We start from the raw sequence: 8244 nt of genomic DNA on the forward strand, positions 1-8244 counted from the left end.
TGTGGTAAATACACATATAACTTACCATCTTTACAATTTTTAAAATCAGATTTTATTTGTGTTGCAATGGGTCATTAGCAATAGGTCATGTTATGAGATCAGGTCGTGCATGCATGCCTAGTGTGCTTGACTCTGCAAGCCTATGGACTATAGCCCACCAGGCTCCTCTGTCCATGGGATTTTCCAGGCAAGAATACTGGAGTGGGTTGCCATTTCCTCCTTTAGGGGATCTTCCCGACCCAAGGATTGAACCTGCATCTCCTGTATTGGCAGGCAGATTCTTTACTACCAAGCTACCTGGGAAGCCTCTCTTCACCATTTTTAAATGTGCAATTCAGTGACATTAATTTCATTCATAATGTTGTGCAACTAGCAGCACTAACGGTCTCCAAAACCTTTTTATGACTTCAAACAGAAACTCCTTTCTTGTTAAGCAATAACTCCCCAACTCTTCCCCAGCCCCCGCCACCGTATTTTCTATGGAGTCTATAGGGATCTCCTGTGAGTGGAATCGGAGTTTGTCCTTCTGTGTGTAGCTTCTCTCACTGCACATCATGTCCTCCAGGTTCATCCATGGTGTAGCAGGTGTCAGAACCTCCTTCCTCTTTAAGGCTGAGTCATTCCAATGGTGGGCCACACCGTGTTTATCCATCATCTGTCTGTTGGTGGACATTAGGCATATTCCGCCTCTGACTGCCATGAATCATGCCTCTGTGAACACCAGTGTGCAGGTGCCTCTTTGAGACGGCTTTCCATCTTACTGGGTGTAAAGAGAAGTGGAACTGCTGGGTCACACCGTGATGCTAGTCAACCATTTGAGGAATCACCAGACTGTTTCCACAGCAGCTACCTTATTTTCATGTTCCCACCAGCCGTTCACCCGATTCCCACTTCTCCACATCGTCCTCCAGTTTTATTTACTCACTCATCAGCGGAATGGAAATGCCTAGAAGACCTGTGTGTGCCAGGCACTGTCCTGGGCACTGTGTATACAGGGAGGAGAAGAGTGTTTATCACCACGACTCACTCTGTGAACTGACAGCCAGGAAAAGAGGCATGGGGAGCAACAGGGGCCACTTCAGACAGGCTGTTCAGGAAAGGCCTTTCTGAGAAGGTGGCATATGAATAATATGCTGGGAGATGTGAAGGGATCTGTGTTTGTGCTTAGTTGCTCAGTGTGTCCAACTCTGCGAGTCCATGGACTGTAACCCGCTAGTCTTCTCTGTCCATGGGAATTCTCCAGGCAAGAATACTGGAGTGGGATGCATGTCCTTCTTCAGGGGAACTTCCTGACTCAGGAATCAAACCGGGGTCTCCTGCATTGCAGGCGGATTCTTTACCAGCGGAGCTACCTGGGAAGTCCCAGTGAAGGACTTTCCAGGCAAAAGGCACAGCCCAGTGCAAAGGCCCTGGGGCAGGACTGTGCCTGACTGCTGGAAGAACAGCGAGGAGGCCTGCTTGCAGCAGAGTAAGGAGGGAAACAGAAGGAGGAAGGGAAGGCAGGGAGGGCACAGGCAGCTCGTGCAGGGGCTCGTGGGCCAAGGGAGGAACTGGGCTCTTACCCCGAGGGAGGTGGGACCCTGGAGGGCTGCAGGCAGAGGAGGGGAGGGGCCTGATTTAGTGCTCAGGCGCGCCCTCTGGTGGCTATTGCGCGGAGGAGAGACTGAGGGGATGAGGGCGGAACCCGGAACTTGGATGAAGGGGACCTCTCTAGACCAGGCAGGACATGATGGAGGCAGAGGAAAGGAGTGGGATTTGGGACGTGGGGGCCGAGAGGGGGCCCGCAGACGCTGCCGGCGCACCTGGCTGTCATGCCTTCCTCCGCCGGCAGGTGCCGCTCGCCGGCTTTCCGCGCCTGCCAGCCCGCCACCTGCGGGCTCCAACGCGCACCTGCGGGGAATGTCCTCTCCACATCCCCGTTCCAACAGGGAAACTGAGCAGCTGGGCCCTTGCCCTGACGGCAGGCGGTGCCCCCGGGCCCGGGCACTAGCAAAGTGAAAACGCAGGGTCCTTACAAAACCAGGAGGCTTTCAAGACGGAAAACCTTTGGACCACCCACCTACGCAGGTGGCCAGGGAGGGGTTCCGGGTGCTTTCTTCTTTTGGCTGTGGTGAATCCTGCTGCGGTGGACTTGGGTAAGAAGGACCTGGTGCAGACCCTGCTCTGGATACATCGCAGAAGTGGAATCAAATCTGTGATTCATCAGCTAATAAAGGGAGAGGGAGGGGCTTTGTAGCCCAGGCTTGGGATAACCCTGGTTGGGGGGTGTGTGTGGCCAACGCAATGGCCAGGGAGGGACCCTGCTGTGGTCTCTCATCATCTGAGGAGCGCCAGGTACTTTGAAGCTATGTGAACATCCTCATTAAACAAAAAGGACTTATTTTTAAGATGTTTTTAATAAAGAATCTTCATAGGATTTGTTACAATACTACTTCTGTTTTTTGTTTTTTGGCCAGGAGGCACGTAGGATCTTAGCTCCCCGGCCAAGGATCAAACCTGCACCCCCTCCACTGGAACGCAAAATCTTGACCACTGGACTTCTAGAGGACATTTTTAATATTAAACGAACAGCACTTGAAGGGAGTGGTTTGTTTCTAAAGAAAGGAGAGACTATGCATTTATAGCATTCAGTTCAGTTCAGTTCAGTTGCTCAGTCGTGTCCGACTCTTTGCGACCCCATGAATTGCAGCACGCCAGGCCTCCCTGTCCATCACCAACTCGTAGAGTTCACTCAAACTCACGTCCATCGAGTCGGTGATGCCATCCAGCCATCTCATCCTCTGTCGTCCCCTTCTCCTCCTGCCCCCAATCCCTCCCAGCATCAGAATCTTTTCCAATGAGTCAACTCTTTGCATGAGGTGGCCAAAGTACTGGTGTTGCAGCTTTAGCATCATTCCTTCCAAAGAACACCCAGGGCTGATCTCCTTTAGAATGGACTGCTTGGATCTCCTTGAAGTCCAAGGGACTCTCAAGAGTCTTCTCCAACACCACAGTTCAAAAGCATCAATTCTTCAGCGCTCAGCTTTCTTCACAGTCCAACTCTCACATCCATACATGACTACTGGGAAAACTATAGCATTGACTAGATGGACCTTTGTTGGCAAAGTAATGTCTCTGTTATTAGTACACAGTATTATTAGTATTATTGATCCCCATACATCTACAATTCTTCCATGATACTTAAAGCAAATGGAAACTCTTATTGGTCACTATGATGATTTGAATAGATAGCTTTATAAAGACCTAACAATGCTGAGATAAAGTATTCATTTGTCAGAGTATTCTATGAAAATAAAAAGTCACCTAGAAAAAAAAAAGAAAGGAGAGACTTTTGGGTGGGATACATTTAGATCTAGAAAAACTCACCAGAGGGAGCGGGGGTGTACATTGGTGCATGCACTTTGGCGAGAGAAGTCATATCTGGGAATGTAAGCCAGGTGTAAGCTGGCAGGTCCACAATTGGGCATTTATTTACAGAGAGTCATACATAGGTCTTCAGAAAGGCACACCCCAATGGCCACAGCCACCCCTCTCATTACAGCCCCAAATGTGATGAGAACTTTAAAAAAATATATATTTATTCATTTATTTGGCTGCACCAGGTCTTAGCTCGACACGAATAGATGACTAGCCCAGCATGGTGATAACAGTTAATAACACTGTATTGGGACTCCCCTGGGGGTCCAGTGGTTAAGACTCTGAGCTCCCAATGCAGGGAGCATGTGTTCAGTCCCTAGTCTGGGAACTAGATCCCATGTGCCACACGACAGGGTGGCCAAAAACCCACACAAAACTGTATTGTACTTTGAAAATGGCTGAGAGAGTTGGTCTTAAAAGTTCTCATCACAGGACTTCCCTGCTGGTCCAGTGGTTAAGACTCTCAGCTCCCAATGCAGGGGGCCCAGGTTTGATCCCTGGTCAGGGAACTAGATCCCACATGCTGCAGCTAAGACCTGATGCAGCCAAATAAATGAATAAATATATATTTTTTTAAAGTTCTCATCACAAGAAAAATAACCACTCCATGTGCCAATGAATGCTAACTAGAGTTACTGTGGTAACCATTTCACAATATATACAAATGCAGAATAATTATGTTGTACAGCTGAAGTGCATATGTTATATATCAATTATAGCTCGCTTTAAAATATATATATATATATATATATATAGAAAATGCTGACTAAAAGGATATATACATGGATGATGGGATGTTCACCCAACGGTGTAGTCTATAGAAGTGAGAATTAGTGAATTTCAACCACAGGTAATCATATGATTTATGACACAAACAAAGTGTTGAGTGATAGATAATTTGCAGAATGTTCAAAAATGACAGAAAAAGAACACAATTTTTAGAGTCGCTTAATATGATTGTAAATAAAGAAAGCAAAGAAGTATAGAGGGACATTACAAAAGGGAATTACAAGACAATCAGCTCAGCAATAGGACATAGTAATCCTAAATGTGTCTGCATGAAATAGATGAAGCAAAATATGATATGGCTGAAAGGAAAAGCAGAGAAAGTCACAGTTACACTTCAAAACTTCTACAGTCATCTCTTGGTGATCGGCAAAATAAGCAGACAAGATATTAGCAAGAATAGAGATCTAAACAATACCACCAACCAGACACAAAAATATGGTGAAATGATTTGGGACAAAGATACAAAGGCAGTTCAACAGAGAAAGGACTGTCTTTTCAGCAAATGGTGCTGGAAAAATGGGATATCCTATGCAGAAACAAACAAAACAAATAAAAAAACCCTCTACCTAAACAAAAAGGAACACAAGATGGATCATAGGTCTAAATGTGAAATGTAAAACAATAAAACTCTAGAAGAAAACAGAGAACTTTTGGGGACTCCCCTGGTGGTCCACTGGCTAAGACTCTGTGCTCCCAGTGCAGGGCGCCCAGGTTCAAGCCCTAGTCAGGGAACTGATTCCATGTGCTACCACTAAGAGTTCACATGCCACAGCTAAAAACAGATTCAGTGTGCGCAGCTAGGGCCCACCACAGCCGAATACACAAATAAAGGAACACGTGTATACCTGTGGAGGAGTCATGTTGATATATGGCAAAACCAATACAATATTGTAAAGTTAAAAAATAAAATAAATTAATAAAAAAAAAAGAAATAATAGGGCCCCTGTTTCAGACACGACTGAGCGACTAAACACACACACACACAATAGAGAACTTCTCTGTGGCCTTAGGTCTGGCAAAGGGTTCTTCATGACAGCACATGACCTATGAAGGGGGGAAAAACTGATAAACTGAGCATCATCAAAGTGAGGCACGAAGGACACAGCTAAGTGAATGAAAAGCCAACCCACAAGCTGAAAAAACAATTTCAAATCCCATACCCCATAAAATGACTTGTATCCAGAATATATAAAGAATTCTCAAGACATAATAATAGGGAAAAAAGCCCACTAAAAGAAATGGCAAAATATTTGAACAGACGCTTCACCAAAAAAGATTCATGGACGGTACATGAATACATGCAAAGATGTGCAACATTGTTAGCTGATCAGGGAGACACAGATTAAAATCCACAATGAGGTGCCACTACATGCATCTTTGCTGTTGTTCAGTTGCTCAGTCGTGTCCGACTCTTCGTGACTCTGTGGACTTCAGCATGCCAGGCTTCCCTGTTCTTCACGGTCTCCCAGAGCTTCCTCAAACTCAGGTCCATTGAATCGGTGATGCCATTCAACCATCTGATCCTCTGTCTTCCCCTTCTCCTCCTGCCTTCAATCTTTCCCAGCATCAAGGTCTTTTCTAATGAGTCGGCTCTTCGCATCAGGTGGCCAAAATATTGGAGCTTCAGTTGCAGCGTCAATACTTCTAATGAATACTCAGGATTGATTTCCTTTAGGATTGACTGGTTTGATCTCCTCGCAGGGAGACTCTCAAGAGTCTACTCCAACACCACACACAGCTCAAAAGCATCAATTCTTTGGCATTCAGCTTTCTTTATGGTCCAACTCTCACATCCATACATGACTAGTGGAAAAACCATAGCTTTGACTATATGGACCTTTGTTGGCAAAGTAATATCTCTGCTTTTTAATATGCTGTTGAGGTTGGTCATAGCTTTTCTTCCAAGGAGCAAGGGTCTTTTAATTTTGTGGCTGCAGTCACTATCTGCAGTGATTTTGGAGTCCAAGAAAATAAAGCATCTTAGAATGGCTAAAATTAAAAAAAAAAAAATAGGACAATACCCAGTGCTGATGAAGATGTGGAAAAACAGGAACTCTCAGGTGTTGGCGGTGGGGATGAAAAACAGCATAGCCACGTTGGAAAACCAGCCATTTCTTACAAAGTTACATGTACAATTACCCTATAACTCAAGCAGCCTGCTTCTAAGAATTTATCCTAGAGAAATAAACACTGATGATATTTATATAATATGTTTATAGCAACACTGCTCATTATCGCCCTGAACTGGGAGCAACTCAGATGGCCCTGTACAGGTGAATGGATAAAGGGTGATGAGCCCACGCAAAGGAACAGTACTGGACAGTCCAAAGGGAGGGGCTCCTGACACAGCCAAAGGCATGGACAGGTCTCAGATGCTAAGTGAAAGAAGCTAATCTCAAAAGCTACACAATGTATGTTTCTGTTTGTATGACATTCTCAAAAAGATTTTTACAAAAACGGGGACTTCCCTGGTGGTCCAATGGCTAAGATGCGCTCCCAATGCAGGGGGCCTGGGTTTGATCCCTGGTCAGGGGAGTAGATCCCACATTCTGTAACTATGACCCTGGTACAGCCAAATAAATAAAAATAAATTGAAAGGTTCAAAAAACCATAGCAACAAAAAAGCAGATCCACGGTTTCCAGGGGTGAGGGCTTGGGTGAGGGTCTGGCTACAAAGCAGTATCTGGAGGAGGTTCTTCAGGTAGCAGAACCATGTTCTGTCAACTGTACATTTGTTAAAACTTAGAACCCTGCACCAAAGAAAGTGCCTACCAAGCCACATAAATTGAAAAAATGAAAAACAAAATAAATCTTGTAACCAAAAGGTACCCCCCAAACACAGAAGTACCATAGAAATCGCTGTAGTGCTGATTACCTGGCCAGAGGAGGGGGTGGGAGGTTGTTCATGTTTGAAAGAGCATGTGGGGGCCCTCGTGGGGCTGATGACACCCTGAATCTTGGCCGGGGTGGGGATCACGTGGGTGTTGGTTTCACAAGAAATAATTAGATTAATATATGTTGATGTTTTCTGTGTTTTCCATGTGTGTTTGCATTTAAAGAATTATTATTATTTATATTAATATTATTTGGCAGCCCCGTGGTATCTTAGTTCCCTAACTGGGGTCCAAAACCCACCATCCTCTGCTTTGGAAATGTGGAGTCTTAACCACTGAACCACCAGGGAAGTCCATATTTGTGTGTATGCATAGAGCTCACCCTGTTTTTCCTGCATCAACTAATAGGTGACAGGCGTACCGGCTGGAAGGGAGGAAGCAACCCTTTCCTGTTTGGGGAACTGAGAAGATTTGCTGTGAGGCTAGAGAAATTCACAGAGTCTGGGCCCTGGAGCAAAAGGAACCAAGGCACTGCTTGTTTTTTCTCAGGTCAGCGGGAGCCAAGGAAGGCATCAGATCAGTGCCTACCGCGCTAGCCCCATGTCACGTGCTGAAGGCCCGGTATCCTTTGGGAAATAGTCAGCCGGGTGGCCCCAGGGACTCCCCGCCTCGCCCCACCATCTGCTCTCCATCCCGTGACTCAGCCTGGCTTCTCAATTTTGCCAAGCTGGTCATCTCTGTTCTCTCCACCCAGCTCTGCACGGCCCAGACTTATTTCTGTTTTTCTTCACCTGCCTGGGAGCGGGAAGTTACCCAGACCTCGGGGCCCCGGGGGAGCATCCCCTCCCCACGGCCATCCGGTCCGGGGGCGGGGACAGGGGTGGGCAGGGCAGCGCCTGCCGGGCCCCAGTGACCCAAGGGGGCCCCTATCGAACTTCCCATCTGCCAGTCGTTATGAATCAACAGCAAGAAAACCACACCGGTCGCGGCTAGGGCGTGGTAGAGGGAGACGGTTGCGGCTGTGTGTCCCAAGTGCAACACACACCCTCTCTGGGTCTCACCAGCACCTTTGGGAGGGGCCCGGAGGCTGCAGGATTCTGTGTTTCTCTGGGGAGAGGGGTGTTTGGGAACTTTCTAGAAGTGTCTAGAACCTCTCCCAGAGCGTTCTGCTCCCAAACACAGCAAAGTTCTTACTGGATTGGAG

Source organism: Bos indicus x Bos taurus, chromosome 7, assembly GCF_003369695.1.
Source record: "Bos indicus x Bos taurus breed Angus x Brahman F1 hybrid chromosome 7, Bos_hybrid_MaternalHap_v2.0, whole genome shotgun sequence".
NCBI lineage: Eukaryota > Metazoa > Chordata > Mammalia > Artiodactyla > Bovidae > Bos > Bos indicus x Bos taurus.